This window comes from Siphateles boraxobius, unplaced genomic scaffold (genome assembly GCF_051911475.1).
Source record: "Siphateles boraxobius isolate OS27281-9 unplaced genomic scaffold, OSU_SipBor_1 23, whole genome shotgun sequence".
Classification (NCBI taxonomy): Eukaryota; Metazoa; Chordata; class Actinopteri; order Cypriniformes; family Leuciscidae; genus Siphateles; species Siphateles boraxobius.
The window spans coordinates 1872501-1891502 of NW_027508844.1; the positions used below are offsets into that span (position 1 = coordinate 1872501).

The window sequence follows — 19002 nt, forward strand, 5'->3', positions numbered from 1 at the left end:
GTATCTCCGAAGCACTGCTACTTCTGTGGAGTGATTTACTCCAACTCTGAGCAAACTCTCTGCTCCTCACCAGTTCTCAGGTGCTGCGAGTAAATCACTCCGTCCAAGTAGCAGTGCTTCACCTTCTGAGAATATACTTCCCAGTATGTATATGGTTAGAAGAAGCCTGCGTCTCATATGGCCTTGTTATTTGTACACACTGTTGCTATACAAATCACAACATGTAAATAGGAAAATGTTGATGTTATTTTGTCACTTATTGGGAGCAGTATGCTAGATGGAGCCATTTACCTCCAGTATTTGTGCTAAGCTAGGCCAGCGGTGGGGGCGTCGGATAGAGTTACAGCACGCACGTAGATTAGAAGGGTATGTATGGACTTATCTGACTCTGGGGGATACGGTGAATAAGCTAAAGTCCCAAAAAGTCAGCGTGTTCCTTTAACATTCAGCAATATTATCAATTTGACTATACTGACATTATTGGACAATAACTAAACTGATAACATTACAGCTGATTTATAGCCGAATTGACCTCATTTCGTAATTGATGAACTTCGCACTTTGTGAACATTATCAGAGAAAAACAGACTGTGGAATGTCTCAACTGACAAATCAGAATCAAGCATTTCAGAAAGCTGTGTAATAAGCAATAACGTATTCTAAACCGTAACATTCTGAATTTCTGAAAAGCTTTTGTGAAACAATGTATGCATTTATTACCAAATTTTTTAAATCCTTTTTTTGGCAGACATATAAAAGGTTGCAAGTTTCAAAATGAGACGGTGTCTGAAAACAATGTATACATTTAATGTATGTTATATACAAATACATGTGGAATAGAGAATAGTTCAAAAGATTTATTATTTCAGAAGTGCAGTCGTTCATCATAGGAATAGATTTCATATTACTGAAGTGAATTTAGGAAGCTGAAATCCAACTCACCATGAAGACACTGTGGTGTTGTTTATAGTAACTAGCACCAAGTTGGTCTGGTCTAGTAGCTCTCTGCAGTCTTCAAGCAGCTGCTTGATGTGGCTATAAATCATCACAATTGCCTGAGGAATGGGAAAGGTTTTGCCCTTGTTATCTTTAGGCCTATTTCTGGCTTCCCTGAATTCCTTCAGAAGCTTGAGTGCAACACATTCTGAAACCCTGTTGGCATCAGGTCTCTGGGCAGCCTGACCATGAGTCATGAACAGTCTGTGAATAAAAAGATGCATGATTGTATTATGTATGATTAGTATTCTATGGTTCATTATAGCTTTGTAAACATATAGACTGATTATGTTTTGGAATTGTATGGCAATGAGAGATAGACTTTATGATCTATCCTGGATCTCATCAAAACAGTTTTTTGAAAGTATTTTTAACCTTTGAAAGGAATTAAATTATACAGGGAGCATTCAACAAGACTCAAATTTAACACCGGTGCACTACAATTTAACTCACCTCTCAGCTGCTTGCTGACCAGGGGCTGAGCCACTACGCTTCCGAGAAGCTCTCCAAGGACCTTCCAAGGTCTTTTTCTTGCACTTAAGGGAATACTTGGAGGGGGACTGATCAATGGTATGCAAATACGAATACAACCGCAAGATCTCTGCTATCTCGTTAGTTGATAAACCAGTGATCGTGCGGTTGAGACTGACGAGATAGCCTGCCAGGTTATCCACTGCCTCCCATCCAGGAACACCCCTTGAATCACATCTACTGTCCTAGAAATGGAAACAAAAACAGAATCCTGGATTAGGAAATTATTTTGATACTTTGATAAACCATTCACAAATTACAAGCATCAGGTATTAGAAACTTTACCGGAGCTGGTGTGCTGGGCCCAGCACAGGAAATGTCTTCAATGTCAGGACTGTAAGAGCCACCACTTGGCACACTGGTTTCCTAGATTTTTTAAAATCATTTTAAAGAGAAGAATAAACTTCAGTTACAAAATTGACTGTTCAAATTGACTATTATTAATCTTTTAATTAAATGAACGTTTAATCATGAAGCAACTCATTCATTGCTCCTAAAAACATTAACATTCCTATGTAATTTTAATTCAAAACGATCAAGAAAATTGACATTACCAGAGGTGAGATCAATGAATCACCATGACTGCTGGAACTTGCAAGGGTGTGTGTGCCCAAATTGAGGTCTGCCGCATCACATATTGTGACATCCAGACACTCATCCTCCTGAACTTCAACCTCCATCTCTGGCAAGGCGATTTCATGTTGCTCCAGTGGAGAAAGCAGGTCTCCTCTGTCAGACTGTGCCAGCAAGTACTCCACAGCTATACGCTCATCTGCCATAAAGATTCAATAAACATTTTGTAATAAGAGCTATATATCAGGCTAAAGCAGTAGGCTACAGTGCATGTGATGAATGTAGTGTTGCTAATGAAAAATCTATTTTGCGATTAACATGAAAAATGTAAAAGCAAAAATCACAAAAGAAAAACTAAAACAAATACACTTCAACTTCACAAACTGACATATCTTATAACTAGGAACAAGCACCTTTACAGCAATGATCAGTCATGAAAACGATGGTCTGATTGGTTAGCGTTCAGGCAGCATGCAAAGCCTTTGAAAACACACAGTGATGCCTGGAATCACCATCGTAATAGTGTGTACAATGGTGAATCTTACCAGTGGGTTTCCCAGGAGGTTTGAATTCTGTCAGGAGTGCACATCCAAGGACTCTGTTGCTGAGGACATTCATGTGGGACATTAAACGTACATCATACATTTTAGTAAGTGATGTACCACTCATGTCCACAGCTTGATGAGCTCGGTTGATGTTCCACCTAGATGCACCCTCAAGCATGTACATCTGCGTATGTAGTGCATTACATCTCCAACCTGAAAGACAATGTTTCACATGATTAAAATACTATTATATAACCCCCCACTCAGAACCACCAGGCCTAAGAAAAAGGTTTGTTTCCAATTTGGTGGCTTTAATTTTCGAAGTCAGCAACTTCAGTATTGTGACAACACTATTTAAATATATGCATAATATTGTTTTATAATTTCAATTTACCTGGAATAAAAGTGCACTGGTGGCGATGGAAGCTTTCCAGAGAGGAGGACCCTCTGCCACACCTCAGTACATCCAGAACCTTGTCACCCTTCTGTAAACCGGAGCCCAGTTTTGTGTACAACTGAACACCGGGTGGATCTTGGATGCAAGGTAAGTGTTTCTGCTGTACCTCCCACACACGTGTCATGCTCTCTGGATTGATGAGGCGCAAACCAGTGGTGTCGGTCAGTTCCCACATGGAGTCCAGCAGTCCTTGTATCAAGACACGAGTTTCTTCAACTCCGCGTGTCCTCCTCCTGCAGTGCTTGGCCAGCTCACTGGAGGTGATGCTTGACAGGATTTGGGCCTCTGTTGAAATATGACCCCCATGTTTTTTTAAAAGCATGGTCTTTTTCGCCTCTTTAAGACGAGAGATGTCATCCTTGTCCCATTCAAATATACAGCTGGACAACTTGGAGCAGAAAGTGCCATACAGTGGATGGTGCTCCGTTGTAAGGCCAGCAGTAAACCGCCGCATGAAGTGGAACACATCAAGTCGCACTGTGATATTCCATGGTCGGAACCAGGTAAGAACTGGAGTCACGCCTACACCAATGAGAAACAAGGAGTGATTGTTTTCTCAGATTTACATTTGCATCATTAAAGAAATATAATAATGCTGTTTTACATAAGCTTTTGTCTACTTGATTGCAAACACTGAACAGGGTTCTCATAGTAAATTGCTACTGTAAATAGAAATTAAGAATTTTAGAACCATTGTAAATAGATCTAAAAAATATAAATTTCTATAGTAAATAGTTCTAAAAATTCTCTTTATGAGTGTTCTTAAAGAATATGAACAAACACCTAGAAAAACCATGTACAGGAATGAAATTTAGTTTTTAGTAATTTAGAAACATGCCTGAAATGGTTGCTAATATGAATTAGAAATACAAACACATTCATATTAGGTAAAGACTTAATGTAACAAACCTGTCTCGCTGCAGCAGTCCCGGTCAACGTAAATCACAGCTGGCTCTGGCTCCCCAGCATCCTTGTATCGCTTTACGATGCCCTGACACAAGTCATCTATGCCAGCTCCCTCACCAGTGGTTAGGACACAGTTCAGGACTTGGCCAAACTCATTGCCAACATTGGTCATCCATGTAGCAGTGTCCGCAATGCCACCAGCAAGCTTTTTAGTTATCTATATAAATACACAAACATTACAATCAGATAAAAATCTCTGAACATCAAGTTGAAATTAACATGCATTTGCCTCTTTTTATATACATTTACCTTCTTGGTAGAATCAAGCTTCAGGATGCTACCATATGTTGATGTTATGACACCCTTTAGCTCATCAATGTGACTCAGGATCTCGTTGGCATGAACCGTCTCAAACCACTGTGCCAGAGGTAGGGGGCAAAAAGGCGGTGGCTGCTGATATACCACTTCAGCCTGTGTTAGGGCACATTTCTTTTTGTGAAATTCACAGTCTGTCAGATAGTTAATGGTACGTCTTGCCCACTCCTCGCTGTGAACTTCTTCAAGCGCCTGCTGCAAGAAACTGGAGCTGTTCCCAGCAGTTCTAGGCTTCAACAAAGTCACACACTTCCTGTCAAGTGCAAGGTGAGTGGTAAGAACAGCGGGGAATTTGTTTCTGTGGGAGGGATCTAGTTGTTTGAGGATCTCCGAACTCCAAGGGCAGACAGGAATCTTACACTTACTGCAGCGAGGGTAGTCTACTCCAATTAAATAATATCTCGAGTCAATATCAATGACTTCCCTCACTTTTGTGTAGATTCCTGAATGGTGCATCTTCCTATTGCACTGTGTGCACTTCAGAGGAATACCCCACATTCTCATTGGGGCCCACAGAAACATACGCTGTCTAAAGTAGGTGTTAGGATCAGGAGGTGAAGTTGTAGGCTTGCTGGGACTTGGTGGATGAAACCAGTTTTGAGAAAACTGCTGCTTAAGTCGTCCTGTGGCGTCATATAGACACTGCGCGATCCACTTCTGGTCTGCTGGCTTAATAACTCGACAGAACTGTTTGGGGAGAAAACTCACCCAATTCACTACTGGAGGCCTCAGGTTAATTTCCAGGGATGGTGTTTGAGGTGCAGTTTGTGGAACGCCTTGCTGCTCTTCAATGTATGCGGGTGATTCAGTAAATGATGTTGTTGGAGAAGGTGTTGGTGGATCCACAGATTCTGTCCCTGCAAGACTGGTACAAGGATGATTAGTTTCAATGTGGTGAAGAAGTCCAACCGCACCCCAGACTTTTGCACCACACTGGTCACAACATTCTTGGACATGGTAATCTGACAGATGTTCGGAGAAACAGTCCACATCAATGTCTTCACCACAAAGACCACACTTTATTGAAGAACTGCTCTCTGGGACTGATCTTGAGCCTGCACTGCTCTCTGGGACTGATCTTGAGCCTGCACTGCTCTCTGGGACTGATCTTGAGCCTGCACTGCTCTCTGGGGCTGGTTTTGCGCCTGCACTGCTCAGTGGTCTTGCCTGAGCACCTGCACTGCTCCATGAGGCTGGTCTTGCCTGAGCACCTGCACTGCTCTCTGGGACTGATCTTGCCTGCGCACCTGCACTGCTCCATGAGGCTGGTCTTGCCTGCGCACCTGCACTGCTCCATGAGGCTGGTCTTGCCTGCGCACCTGCACTGCTCCATGAGGCTGGTCTTGCCTGCGCACCTGCACTGCTCCATGAGGCTGGTCTTGCCTGCGCACCTGCACTGCTCCATGAGGCAGGTTTTGCACCTGCACTGCTCTGTGGTCCTCCTTGCATGCCTGCACTGCTCTGTGGTCCTGCTTGCATGCCTGCACTGCTCTGTGGTCCTGCTTGCATGCCTGCACTGCTCTGTGGTCCTGCTTGCATGCCTGCACTGCTCTGTGGTCCTGCTTGCATGCCTGCACTGCTCTGTGGTCCTGCTTGCATGCCTAACACTGTCTGCTCTGCTGACTGTAAAAAAAGCATTAGTGTTTTCCCTAGGATTAGTGTTTTCCCTAGGTCTCAAAATCTGCAAATTATCAAAATCAAAACTTTGCTGAAAAACATGTTGTACACAATTACTACATGCAAACTGTCGTCTGATTCATAGGTTGTTGTTCTTTAAGGAAAGTAATACACCTTTAAGTAGAATTGTAAAAACACCCACCTTCAGGTCTTTGTGCAGGCATCTTTTTACTGCGAGTTAAATTGACATTTATATGCATTTTATTCAAGTAACCTGTTATACCATTATAAAGACCTCACTGATTTACATTAAAAGCTAAGAAATTAATCTAGTGTACTGACAGCATTTGCACTAAATTGCACAGCTTTGCTCAGTTTGTGCGCATTATATATATATATATATATATATATATATATATACACACACACCTTTTTCTGACTATTATTTCATGTCAGGCTTTACAGCTCAAATAATGAACATTTTTCTCTTATTAAAAAATGTTTTTAAATTAGTAATGATCACCAGCATAGGTAAAATAATCACATTCATTACATACCTTATGATAACCACATTTGCAAGTGATTATTTTCCCAAATATATCATATGCACAGGTCTGTTTGTGTAATGGACAGTTATTAATTCTTTCCAAGGCATGCTTCCACTTCTTCGCCCCTGGCTTCTTGCCTGTTGAGAAGTGGTACTTCCCTTGGGCATACTTGCACATGATGTCATGCCAGTATGAGTCTGGTTTACCAGTCTTAGTCATGTCTATAAATATGAAACAACAGGGTAAATACGAGACAACTTGAGAACAACTTCAGAGAGATACAAATGAAATGAAATTTAAAGAAAAGGCTTAGGGGAAAACATTTAAGACACATTTTATGTAGAAGAGGGATTTTACACATGGATGGTTGTCAAATTACGTATGTTTGTTAATTTAACCATGTTAAAAGACAATTTTTAAACTATGGTAAATAGAATGAATGATTACGTTGCACTAAATTCAAATTGGTGCAATGAGGGGTGCAGTGAGAGGTGCAGTGAGAGGTGCAGTGTGCAGTGAGACGTGAGGTGCAGTGAGAGGTGAGATGCAGTGAGGGGTGCAGTGAGTGGTGCAGTGAGAGGTGCAGTGAGAGGTGCAGTGAGAGGTGAGATGCAGTGAGGGGTGCAGTGAGAGGTGCAGTGAGAGGTGCAGTGAGAGGTGCAGTGAGAGGTGCAGTGAGAGGTGGGGTGCAGTGAGTGGTGCAGTGAGAGGTGAGGTGCAGTGAGAGGTGAGGTGCAGTGAGAGGTGAGGTGCAGTGAGAGGTGAGGTGCAGTGAGAGGTGAGATGCAGTGAGAGGTGCAGTGAGGGGTGCAGTGTGCAGTGAGAGGTGAGATGCAGTGAGAGGTGAGATGCAGTGAGAGGTGAGATGCAGTGAGAGGTGAGATGCAGTGAGAGGTGAGATGCAGTGAGAGGTGAGATGGAGTGAGAGGTGAGATGGAGTGAGAGGTGAGATGGAGTGAGAGGTGCAGTGAGGGGTGCAGTGAGAGGTGAGATGCAGTGAGAGGTGCAGTGAGGGGTGCAGTGTGCAGTGAGAGGTGAGATGCAGTGAGAGGTGAGATGCAGTGAGGGGTGCAGTGAGAGATGAGAGGTGAAGTGAGAGGAGCAGGGCCAGGGAGAAGAGAAGGCCCAAGGAGAGGGCAATGTAAAGGTGTAAGAATATGTGGTGGTGGCATTCCAAGGGCTGCAAGAACAGTAGTCAGTGATGAAATCCGTGCCACTATCATTGACCATGTAATCAACCACGGTCTTTCACTAAGAGAGGCTGGAAAAAAGTAAAGTTACTGTACATGTGGACATACAATTCCCAACCAAGAAATGTAGTGTAAAAACGGTGGACTGCATGTTTTGCATGTTTTTCAAACTGAAACACTAAAGTCTATGAAGTTTTTGTAATGTCAACAATAGCCAGTATTTTGAAACTGGGTGTACTTTGATTGACTGCATGTACCTTGTGACGTGAAAACAAGTGTTATTCTTTGACAGAATAATTTCATTCTGAGTCTGAGTCAGATTTTCAGTGTTTTGGTAAAGTTAGTGTATGCAGAGAAAGATGTGTTCTATTTTGAAATGAAGAGTGTGTTTTTCAAAATGTGTTTTTGAGAAGAAAATCGTCCATTTGGCCAATTGTGTTTTGTGGGTGTGAGTCTGTTTTAAGAGTTTAGAAAAATTATCTGAAGTATGGGTAAGCGCTTGTTAGCGATTGAAAAAAAAAAACTAATAAATTGAAAACAGTAAAAAGCAACAGAGAGTAAAAATAAAGCAGTTCATTATGTAAAAATTATAACATAATTAGTTTCTAAAGTTATTAGGCTTTTTATTACGGTTTTATTTGTACACTCTATGGTTAATACAAAACAAGTCACCACTCTGTATTTTAACATTAATCATCATAGGAATTATTATCCTCATTTATAGTCCATATACTGTTATCTTAAACCAGTCCGGCTAAGCTTTTGCAGTATGAAGGCCGCGATTTATATCACTATATCAAAACATGGCCTCCGAACTCTATATAAGTGTTAAAACAACGAATTACAAATAAAGATAGCTGAATTAAACGTGTGCAACCTAAACCGAGTTTGAACTGTAATGTCCAACGAATAGATAATTTTTCTCTTTCACGTTAAAATGTTAATTAAACTGTACTTGCCTGCATCAAAACACAAAACCGTCTCAGGTAGTGATGGGGTGAATGACGAGTCCTTTTCGCGCCGTCGCTCTTTATGACGGTGGTCACGAGACTATGTTTCGGCCAATGACTGTTTTGGCCCGTCCAGCCAATGGCTGTTTTGCCCCGCTGTTCGGAACTGTTAGGACCCGCTGTTCGGAACTGTTAGGACGTAATTTAGGATTGTTAGGACCTGTGTTAGGAATTGTTAGGACTTATTTAGATTGTGTTAGGAATTGTTAGGACTTATTTAGATTGTGTTAGGACTTGTGTTAGGACTTGTAACAAATGGTTAGGAATAGTTAGGCTGTCCATTCGCCGGAGGGTACGGCCACGACTACAAGCTTTCTGAAAGGGGCATGTCGTTTGGCTTGCTGCCTTGCAGCGTCGCTGCCCGAGGCCAGTGTAGATCAGCAAGAACTCAACAACAAAACGTACCGCTCCACAAAAAGAGGCTCGTTCACCCGAACAGGGACTTGAACCCTGGACCCTCAGATTAAAAGTCTGATGCTTTACCGACTGAGCTATCCGGGCTCTTGCTCGAGAAGCGTGCGTGCTGCGTGCGAACGCACAGCAAAATGAATCGTATTGGCGCAGAAAAAAGAGTGTCCTCCAATGCATTGCGTTTCCTTCTTCGAAGATTCAGAACGGCCGTCAAAACGTCTGCTATGTCAAAATATATTTGCAAATTAGTGGGAATGCAGCCTATTAGACTGATGATAATAGTCATTAAAGGAAAATAATGTTAGGAAAAAGAACAAAAACTCACTGCTACTTGTCTGGAAAGCCTCTTCACACGCTTCAATGCTATTGACTTGCCGCGCTCTTATCGTTATTGTAAACTTGTGTCAAAGGCGCAGTTGTTTGTAGCAAATAGCAAGCCCGCGGCACTCTAGGTAACAGCCAGCGAGTGTACTGACACCTAGCGATTAGAAAATATACACGCACCATATTCTCTCTGAAGCAAGATTCTTCCGAAATAAATAGGAGTGTTTCGTTTTCAGCCTTTTCTCTAAGGGTTCGAACCTGAGAGCTCATGCTTTCAAAGAAGGTCCCAGTTTCAATTCACTCGAACATCCAGAGCACATCAAGGGCACGCGCCGTGCACAAAATGAGTAGGCCGAAGGACGGGGTGAGGAGAGGTGGTGACATGGAGCTCAATTTCAATGGCACCCAGAAAACCTTGCCGTGACCCGGATTCGCTGCGGCCACAACGCAGAGTACTAACCACTATACGATCACGGCGAGCTACCGGTCTACCCGACGTGTCCCTGACTACAAAGGGGCCTTGTCATCTTTAGCTTGCAGACAAAACTGTTTCTTACCAACATTACTTTATTCAAGGGTAATCCTGTAACAGTGACTTTTTTCCCTTTTATAAAGTTTAAGCTAGGCCTCCAGAAGGTTACAAACTAAAGAAGACTGTCAACGTAGTCGACAGGATTCGAACCTGCGCGGGGAGACCCCAATGGATTTCAAGTCCATCGCCTTAACCACTCGGCCACGACTACAAGCTGTCTGAAAGGGGCATGTCGTTTGGCTTGCTGCCTTGCAGCGTCGCTGCCCGAGGCCAGTGTAGATCAGCAAGAACTCAACAACAAAACGTACCGCTCCACAAAAAGAGGCTCGTTCACCCGAACAGGGACTTGAACCCTGGACCCTCAGATTAAAAGTCTGATGCTTTACCGACTGAGCTATCCGGGCTCTTGCTCGAGAAGCGTGCGTGCTGCGTGCGAACGCACAGCAAAATGAATCGTATTGGCGCAGAAAAAAGAGTGTCCTCCAATGCATTGCGTTTCCTTCTTCGAAGATTCAGAACGGCCGTCAAAACCTCTGGTATGTCAAAATATATTTGCAAATTAGTGAGAATGCAGCCTATTAGACTGATGATAATAGTCATTAAAGGAAAATAATGCTAGGAAAAAGAACAAAAACTCACTGCTACTTGTCTGGAAAGCCTCTTCACACGCTTCAATGCTGTTGACTTGCCGCGCTCTTATCGTTATTGTAAACTTGTGTCAAAGGCGCAGTTGTTTGTAGCAAATAGCAAGCCCGCGGCACTCTAGGTAACAGCCAGCGAGTGTACTGACACCTAGCGATTAGAAAATATACACGCACCATATTCTCTCTGAAACAAGATTCTTCCGAAATCAATAGGAGCGTTTCGTTTTCAGTCTTTTCTCTAGGGGTTCGAACCTGAGAACTCATGCTTTCAAAGAAGGTCCCAGTTTCAATTCACTCGAACATCCAGAGCACATCAAGGACACGCGCCGTGCACAAAAAGAGTAAAACTCACCGGATTCGAACCGGGGTTGCTGCGGCCACAATGCAGAGTACTAACCACTATACGATCACAGCGAGCTACCGGTCTACCCGACATGTCCCAGACTACAAAGGGGCCTTGTCATCTTTAGCTTGCAAACGAAACTGTTTCTTACCAACATAACTCTTTTCAAGGGTAATCCTGTAACAGTGACTTTTTTTTCCTTTTATAAAGTTTAAGCTAGGCCTCCAGAAGGTTACAAACTAAAGCAGGCGCATGCTGTCAATGCTGGAAAGCATCTTCACATGCTTTTATCGTTACTGTAAACTTGCGTCAAAAGCCATGTTGTTTGGAACAAATAGCAAGCCCACGGCACTCTAGGTAACAGCCAGTGAGTGTACTGACACCTAGCGATTAGAAAATATACAGCGTATAATTAATGTTTTATTATTGTTTTGAAGTTATTTTAGTTATTTGAAAATTACTTATGTTGCCTTTGAAATTAAGGCACAAGAGATGTAATTCTAGTATATAGTGTGAATATATACATTTATTGTGTGAAACTCTAGGAACTCGCTTTAAGAATAAAATTAAAAGGCAGACACGTGAGTGAACTTTAGCAACTGTGGCCCATCCCAAATCGACAGGAATTTTGACAATTACCGCATGATAGTTACCAAATTTGTAAATGATTCAGCAGCAGTAGAAAAAATAACTATGTTTGCTTTCTCACTATTCTACTCTTTCTTGCTTTTTACAGAGGTTAAAAGTAATAAAGGAGAGATTTCCCCTTTAGACTCTCGGTTTGGAGATAGAATTTCACAGAATCTATCTTTGAGACCGACTGCACCTCATCCTACACATAGTTCCACACTACCCCTGCCTGGAAAAGAGCCCACATTCTTTACAAGTAAGTTAATGGTCTTTATACATATACTATTTCAAATGAAGTGACCGAAAAATGTGTTTGGACATTTGTTTGAATGTTCTTGCCTTTTATTACAAAATATCAACCGAAGTGGCATTTAATTTTGGGTTCATGTGCACAATACATGTTGTTACTCTGCTAGGACACCCATGTGGACTTGAAGATGAAGATGAGCTGATTTAATTCATTATTTAGATGTTAGAAGATCTTTAAAGAAGGAGCTGCATTATGACTGGATGATTATAAATGAGTAAATGAATGAAGTAATACTTAAGTCATGCTGTCAGAACTATACTGACTGAATATGAATTTAACAGAATAAATTAGTGACGGAATAATGTTATTTGACTTGTTAGGTGAGCATTGTTCATGAAATACATTTACCAAAGGGTATGCAAATTGCAGACACATTTTCCCTCAGGTGACCGCATATACATTATTATTCAAATATTTGTATCATTTAAATTGCATGTATATTGTCATGTAATCGTATTGTTATCGTGTTGAATGGATTGTGACGATAAGAAACAGTACACCTAACAAGTCAAAGAACATTATTCCGTCACAAAGACTTGATAAAATAAACATGATTCATTTTAATCAAATGTATTTTTGTATATTTTTCCCCTAATTTATAATTTTTTGCTTTTATATTTTAATGTATTTGTATTATTTTTAATTGTATTTATTTATTATTTTATTTATTTGTTTGTTCCATTTATTCTTATATTTATTTATGCATTCATTTATTTGTTTATTTATTTATTCCAATATGTATTTATTTCCAGATTTATTTATTTTAATCTTTATTTATTTTTAATTTTCTTTCTTTAGTTTTATATCTATTCTTACATTTTGATGTGCATGATAATTAGGTTGGTTGGTCTTGCTGACCAAATATAAATATTAATTAACAAATAAATAAAAGCAGAAAATAAATTAAGGGAAATAATACAAAAATTAGTTTGGTAAAGAATAAATCATATTTATTTTATCAAGTCGTTTATTCCTTTATTTATTTTCCTATTATCAAATTTATCTTTTTATTTGTTTACATGTTTATTTATTAATTTTTAATTTCTGCGGGTTTGGTCCTCCTATAATGTAATTAATATCAGACACACACATATATTACATTTAAATTAGAAACAAATATATATATATATATATATATATATATATATATATATATGTGTGTGTACAATTTAATGGTATAATTTAACATTTTTAATTAGTTAACTTGTTAACTTTTTATATATACATATATACATTTTTAAAGCAATTTAAATAATGAATATTAAATAATGCAAATTTAATAAACAGTACGTGCTCTAAGGCTGCATTTATTCAGTTAAGAAACAGTAATATTATGGAATATTATAGCATTGTAAAATAACTCTTTTATGTATATCACTGATGCTTTAGTATTAACTGTTACTGTAAGTATTTAAATGCTTATGCTGAGACACCAATGAATACATTCTGATTTCAGAACAGCATCATGAAGAAAACAGTGTTCTTCCCAAGGAAAGTCAAAGTGTCTTTCAGGAAAGGCCCGTCGGGCCATTTACGCCGGGACCCATCAGAAGAGGCAAAAAGAATTAAAGACAACCCTTTACTGCAGGACAAGTCAACACCTCAAAGAGAAGATCTGGTCAAGTTGAACGCCCGTTCTGTTGTGTTACATAGAGGAGGGGATGTCTCTGACAAGCAAGAGGTGTTGGGAGAATGCATTCTTCAGTTCGGCAAGTACAAGGGCAAGTCTTTCAAGTTGTTATTAGAGAATGATGTCAGCTATGCTTTGTACCTGTCCGATAAGGTTGAGGAAGAAGAACAGGCTGGGCAGTTCAACCCAGAGGGTCCATGCAAGGATAGCCTCATTTCCTTTCTTGAGTATTCAAGAAGCTTCAAGGAAATTGAAGATCTTAAACAGTATCTGTCTCAAAGGCCAGATCCAGTGCCAGTTTTGACAGAGGATGACAATACTGTTGGATTTGGATCCAGAGCACAAGACACTTGGAGGAAGATTTGGGATACCAGGGCAGACGGAAATGCTTTCTTTATAATGAGGCAGAAGTGTGTGCCAGGCAGCAAAATGTACAATTTGCAGCAGTATCTTTTAAAACAGCAGCAAAAACAGATGACCAAAAACACTCCTCCGATGCCCTCACCATCAGCTTCCGCTGCAAGATGAAGGGGGTGGATTGGAATCCACTGCTGCTTCAATGTATATGTAATGATTGATTATAATTAAGGTATTAATCAATATTTTTCCTTCTTAATATCAAATGAATTGAATGACTTCTCTGGAGATTTTACTTTATTTATATAAGTTACCAGTGTGATTACTGAAATGTTCTTTTCATGTATTCTTTAATGTCTGTATTTGATATCTGAATGCAGTGCTTGCTTATTTAACACAGCTTCCAGAAATGAAATACGGACTTGTTTTGTGTTTGAGAAAGGTCTTCAATGTGTTTAAACATATAGGGGTCATTGAAGCCAATCGTTTAAGGGGCCATTTCTTTGTTAAAGCCTTTCTTTCCAGTTAGACTAAAGTTTAGCTATCCTTGAGAGAAAGAAGGTTACCCTTAATAACAAACTATCATTTAGATGGAAGTGAATCAATCAAAACTAACTTTAGCTGGAAAAAACATTTTTCAAGAGCCACTATAAAACCAAACCAATCTCTGTTACCTTAAATTATATCTTTATCTCTGTAAAGCTGCTTTGAAACAATCTACATTGTTAAAAGCGCTATATAAATGAGGATGACTTGACTTGACTTGACTTGTATTGTGTTTGAGAAAGGTCTTCAATGTGTTAAAACATATAGGGGTCATTGAACCCAATCGTTTAAGGGGCCATTTCTTTGTTAAAGCCTTTCTTTCCAGTTAGACTAAAGTTTAGCTATCCTTGAGAGAAAGAACGCATTATCTTGATGTTTTGAGAGGACTCTCCTGTTTATAGTGAGAGCCTGGCCAAATCCAACCTTGGAAAAGCTGTGTGTTGGTGTGTGTGTTAGTCTTCTTGGTTACAGGTTAAGGAACCACTGGCATTATTGGAGATTGACTGAGTTGTTGTTCTGGACATGCTGGCGCCCAGCAACCCAAATCTGCGACCTGGAAGGTCATGACGTGCCTAACTTCAGCTGCATAATCGATGGAGATATGCTTCAGTCTATCTGTATATGTGTGGAAAATTACTGTGTTTATCTATTTCATAGCCAATGAGAATCATTCATCCTGTAAGCAATGACGTAGCTTAGACCTTGGAAATCGTATAACTGCTGTGATCTTTGTAACTGTAAGCGGGGCGGCCTACGAACTCCTGTGCGAGTATTGAAGCTGACTTCTGCTGATGAAACTGCAAACTATCTTCAGTAAATATTTTCTTTAATTTTTTATAATTCTGACTCTGGGTCTTCATTCTTCATATCTGGTTCTGGGTCTTTAACTGTATACCCCTTACAGTTTGGTGGAGGATGCGGCGGGCAATCATTCCGTGGTGACATCTCTGGCAAATCAACACACAAGGTAGTAAGCTTTTATTAATTGTTAGGGCTGTCTGACTGGAAGAGATTTTGAAGGAGAGCGGGAGAGCCTTCACTCCGATGAGGCGAGTGAAGGAGTAAGTAGCCTTCACTCCGATGAGGCGAGTGAAGGAGTAAGTTGTAGGCCTACTGCTGAGAGGATAAGAAGTCGCTGAGAGCGTCGTTAAGGGTAATGGCAGCAGACAGCGCAAGCGAAGCATGCTCTGTGTGGGCCCCGCAGGGCATTAATGGTGTAGCACCACCCCAGCAGAGTACGTCCCTGGACGGGAGGTCCAGTGGCACCGTAAACCTGCTCAATCTCTTCCATCTCAGATAGGGGATCCCCGAATTTAGTGAATCAGGCAGTTAGGGATACTAACAAAAATAGGGTTGTTTGCCAGGGATGCATCAGGAACGATCCCGAGAGAGAAAAAAAAAAAAGAAAAAAAAAGTTGTGACCCAAATTGGCATGGACCAGTATATGTAACTGTGATTTTGGAGTATACTCTGCAGTTTCATCACGGAGAAGCCAAGCTGTGTTGTTCAAAGATCGCCGCCTCCATTTCTGCAATGACTTCAGGTGAGTTTGAACTGTTATTAAGATATGGCAGACAAACTGAGTAACTTGATCAGTAACCTGAACAGTCCTGAAACTAATAGTGAGACAGAAAAGAGCGAACGCTGTAAGCAGCTGTGCTCTGAAGCCCTCACTTCAGAGAAATTTGCAGAAATTATTAAGTAAATGGTTGTCTTGATAAGTTTTGCTTCTGTTTGGAAATTTAAACAACAACTTGACTGGCTACAAACAAACAAAGAAACTGAAAAATTAAAATATTGAGCCTTGTATTGCTTACGATGATTACAAAAAGCAAGTATATTAAATTATGGGTCGAAGATCATTTCCTTGGACAAGTGTGACTAAAGTTAAACAGACACTTTGTGAAAACAACTTAGAATATTTTGCAGCTTATGACAATTAATGTTCTGCCAATAATAATGATGAAGATTATGATTGGGCTATTATGATTAAATCAGCCACTGGTGGACTGTAAAAGAATACAGAGAACTGCTTATCAGCTCGGTTTGCATTCCTGTTTGGGACACACTGCTTCAAGGGTGTGCAGTAAGTTGGAGCCGAGAGTGTTTTAATGGTGGTCATCAGGACCATTTAATACGTAACTGTAAATGCCCACCGAGAAGGTGTTTAAAATGTGATAAAATGACAATACATTTTTGGTAATAATATTGGTTTGAAAGTAGATCAGTGTTTAAATGACGACAGTGACATTTTTCGTCTGAGAAATAAGAGATAAAAAGGTCAAAAGATTGAAGTCTTAAAGTGAATCCTTTTGAAGAAAATATCTATAATAGTAATTTCTATAATAGTAATTTTTATAAGTGAATTGATGAATACAGGTTGATGTAAAATTAATGACTCCAACAGATGTGAGTTGCAAAATATATCAAAGTAACTAAAAGGATGATTGTGTTGTAATTAAACATTTTAAAAAGGTTTTAGATGATATAGAGAGACTAATCTCACAGATGATTTACAATAACTGCAAAAGTATCACAAGCAGAGAGTGCTTGCCTCGTCAAACTTATAGTGTGAATCCTAATTGGAGATTGATAAACTCCAAGAGAAAACTAAAGTCAAATATTAAACTATGGTTGAGAACTTGACAATTAAAATTGAGATTGAGAAATGTGAAACGTTATTGAGAACTAGAATAATTATTTTTATGTAAGAACAAATAAGCAGAAGTAGTAGGCTACTGAATTAACAGTTGCTAAATGTAAAATGTGTTGAAAGGCATCTGATTAAACAAACAGCTTGAAAAGTTGACCATGAAAGAGCTAGAAGCTGATGTTTTGCTTTCAAAAGATAAGTCTGCTATTGGCTGTAATGAAACAGTTCGCTTATCTAAATCTGATGTGTGCTGTGGCTGAAACAGCCAGTGCGACAGAGACTCAATCTGAATGGAAATTTGTAATGTCTAGATTCCCTGACGTGGGCAAAAGACAACTGTAAAACTATGTTTATTTGAAAACACATGTAATTTCTGGCAAAGATGCCTTAAGCTGGGATAGAGTTAAAAGATGGTAGATAAAAGTTTGATGTTAGAAGTATATGAGAGAGCAGTGTACCAGTCTTAAATGCCTCAGAGTCTCTCTCTCATTCAATGTCATCTAAAAGCTGTTATCTGAGCCTGTGTCATAAGTGATAATAAGCTATTTATAGTAAAGCACAGTGTTTCAGTTGAAAACCATAGACACAGAGATGTTAAAAGAAATCATTACCATTCAGAGGGCAATTTGTATTTAAATGTTAAAAATGTTAAAAGTAAAACTGAATGACTTTAAAGAAGTCTTTAAAATAATACAGACCTTAAACGATAGAGGTGACATTTTGATTAGCGTATTTTAGGACCAGTAACAACTTTGTCTCATTTAGTCTCCACCATTCAGGACCGATGGCTCCGGCTACAGATGAAGTACACTGAATGTACGGCTGTGATCTAAATTCACTGAGTATAGTCTAAGTAGCTAGGTTGCTGCTTTTAAGATAGTTAATGGATTTAAGTGATTAAATACTGTTGTTATTAACCTGTCTCCCTGTGAACACTATTAGGCAATCGGAATGGCTCTGGTGACTCTTGAACGTGCCTTTCCTAAGCTCCAGAAAACAGCTGAGTTCTGTTGAAGAAAACTGATTGTATTGGGAAAGAGCGGTCACCAGTGTGTACGTGTGTACGAGTGGCTACTCAATGACGGGATGATCTTCCTGGCCAGGGGACAGCCTAACGCAGGGGGTCACGAACATTGGGCACCTCCGGATGGAGGTGTTATTTGTGAGAAAGGTATGAGAGTTGAGCGCTGATTACTGGAGGCCACCGGGGTCAGCAGAGCATTGAGAGGTGAGATGCGCTGTGAGGTTAAAATTAATGTTACGGCAGTCTGACCCAGAAATGTGAGTTCCTCTATACCACTCACCAGAAACCGCATTGATTGTATGGCTTGTTTTTCATTGTGACAAGTGTCTGCAACTATGCCAGGGGACGACACCCTGAAGAGAAGAAAATTAAAGATAAATAGCTAACGGGAGTGGGCTTTCAGGAGCCAGCTGATTCCATGAGGTGATTGCCATTATTTGCTGCGGAGACAGTAACAAAACTTAATTATATGAGGGACATGATGTTGGTTGCCATATGGGCAAGTAAAATGTATAGAAGAGTTAATGTTGAGCTAATATGTCTATAACATAGTTTTAACTCCTGAAGGTCGTTAGGCATGGTGGTGGCTAAAGATGAAGACAGGCTTTTGTAGGTTTGAGAAGAGTCTGGATAACAAAGGTGAATGGTAAAAGGTTAATGTAATAAATTTAATATTACATTTTGTCTAAATTACAGTCTTAGGAGGCTGTTGAAAAGATTATTTGTTTATGGCGCTTTTCCATTACCAGTACCAGCTCGACTCGGCTCGACTCGCCTCGGCTCGCCTCGACTCGGCTCGCTTTTCGCTCCGTTTTCCATTGCAGATAGTACCGCCACAAATAGTACCCGG

General features: G+C 40.0%; 3 non-coding genes across 3 annotated transcripts; all 3 read right to left on the minus strand.

Annotated features, from left to right (window-relative positions):
• Nucleotides 1-9176: 9176 nt before the first annotated feature.
• On the minus strand, nucleotides 9177-9249 carry trnak-uuu (transfer RNA lysine (anticodon UUU)). Its single transcript has one exon. It is a non-coding gene; the product is annotated as a tRNA-Lys (tRNA).
• Nucleotides 9250-10144: 895 nt separating this feature from the next.
• trnas-uga (transfer RNA serine (anticodon UGA)) lies at nucleotides 10145-10226 on the minus strand. The gene has a single exon. It is a non-coding gene; the product is annotated as a tRNA-Ser (tRNA).
• A 120-nt stretch (nucleotides 10227-10346) lies between these two features.
• Nucleotides 10347-10419, minus strand: trnak-uuu (transfer RNA lysine (anticodon UUU)). The gene has a single exon. It is a non-coding gene; the product is annotated as a tRNA-Lys (tRNA).
• Between the last annotated feature and the right edge of the window lie 8583 nt (nucleotides 10420-19002).